The following is a 2,233-nucleotide window of genomic DNA, read 5'->3' on the forward strand; positions in this document are numbered from 1 at the left end:
TGGAAATAATGAAAAAAAAGTGGAAATAAAGGGAAAAAAGTGGAAATAAAGGGAAAAAAGTGGAAATAAAGGGGAAAAAAGCGGAAGTAAAGGGAAAAAAGTGGAAGTAAAGGGAAAAAAAGTGGAAGTAAAGGGAAAAAAAGTGGAAATAAACAAAAAAAACCCTGGAAAACCAACAAAAAAATCTGGAAAACCAAAAAAAGAGGCTGGAAAACAACAAAAATGGCTGGAAAAACCCCCAGTCCCCTGAGATGGTGGCTTCTCCCGGGACAAATAAAAGGAGGGGGGGGGCTCCAGGCACCTGGGAAAGGGGTGAAACCCCTGAGCTCGAGGCGGAAACCTGAGGAATGGACCCCGAGGAGGGTGAGGGGCCGGGGTCGGGGGCGATTGTGTCTCACGCAGGCGAGGGCGAAGGGGTTTGGAGGGAGAATGGGTGTCGAAAGAAAATGGCGGCTCAAGGAGATCCACAGGGCCCCTCAGGATCCCCCTCCCCGGCCCCTCATCCCGCTCTCGCCAAACTGCTTCGTTTTGGGGAGGAAAACGGGCCTCAAATGGCTTTGTGCAGGAGTAGCGTTGATATTAATATTAATAATACCAATATAATCCGTATTAATATCAATAATACCCACGGCATTCATATCAACATTAATATCATCACTAGAATCAGCATTAATACCATGAATAACGTCAATATTAACATTAATATTATTAATATTATTAATCTTAACGTTGATATTCTTAATATTACAGTGATAACACTATTTTTTTTGTGGGGGAGAGGATAAAAATAAAGATTTACGCTCACAGACATGAGCTCCTGCATCCTGGTCCCCTCTAGAATCCCCTTCTCCATCCACTGTCCTCCTCCTGCTTTCACCAAACTGGTTCTTTTTGGGAGAAAAACATGCCTAAAATGGCTTTGTGCAGTAGTAGCATTAATATTGATATTAATAATATCGATATAATCAATATTAATATTAATAATACCAACATAACTCATAGAAACATTAATATCATCACTATAACCAGCATTAATACTATTAATAATGTTAATATTAACATTGATATTCTTAACATTAATGTTGATACTAATATTAACATCGATATTCTTACTATTACAGTGATAATACTCATTTGAAGAAAGGATAAAAATTGATAATAATAATACCAATATTAATAATACCAATACCAATAATACCAATTAATAATACCAATACCAAAAAATTGATATTAATAATACCAATATCAACATCATCACTGTAATCAGCATTAATACTATTAATAATGTTAATATTAACATGGTTGGACTCAATGATCCAGTGGGTCTTTTCCAACCTGGTGATTCTATGATTAATGTTAATTTTAATATTCAATATTAATATTTAATTTTAATACTGACATTAACATTGATGTTCTTAATATTACAGTGATGATAATAATATTAATATTAACGTGGATAGTATTAATATTAACATAGATGTTATTAACATTGACATTCTTAATATTACAGTGATAATAGTAATATTAATAGTAACATGGATAGTATTAACACCGATGTTATTGATATTACCATTGATATTATTAATATTACAGTGATAATACTCTTTTGGGGAAGGGAGATGATAAAAATTAATAATACCAATATAACGAATATCAATATCATCACTGTAATCGATATGAATACTATTAATAACATTAATATCATCATTAATATTATTAATATTGTTGATATTATTCATTTTAACATTGATATTGTTCATTTTAACATTGATATTATTAATATAATGGTGCTAATAGTCATTTTGGGGGGAGGAGAGGATAAAAATCAAGTTTTTGGGGTGCAGCGAAGCTCCCGTTTCTGCGATGAGCCCCGCTCGAATTTTGCCTGTTAAAGTTTCGATTCTTTTCCTTTGAGAAGAAAACAGAAGCTATTTACAACAAACCAACCCAACGACAACCTCTGGGAATCCCATCGAGTGAGCGTAGTTCTCGGAAATCGAAAGGAAAGAGGGAAAAATGGATCGAAAGGAATCAAAGATTTTCCCCGTTCCCAGTTATTTTGGGGATGTATTTTTGGTTGCTTTAGAGAGCGCCGGGGGGTTTGGCTAAAGCTCGCACTGGCAGGTGTCCGTGCGTCTGTCTGGAGGTAACCCGAGTTAAAAAATCATAACAATAATAATAATAATAATAATAATAAACAACGTACAGTGCAAAGTGTGATGTGAGTGAGGTA

This window comes from Phaenicophaeus curvirostris, chromosome 28 (assembly GCF_032191515.1).
Source record: "Phaenicophaeus curvirostris isolate KB17595 chromosome 28, BPBGC_Pcur_1.0, whole genome shotgun sequence".
Classification (NCBI taxonomy): domain Eukaryota; kingdom Metazoa; phylum Chordata; class Aves; order Cuculiformes; family Cuculidae; genus Phaenicophaeus; species Phaenicophaeus curvirostris.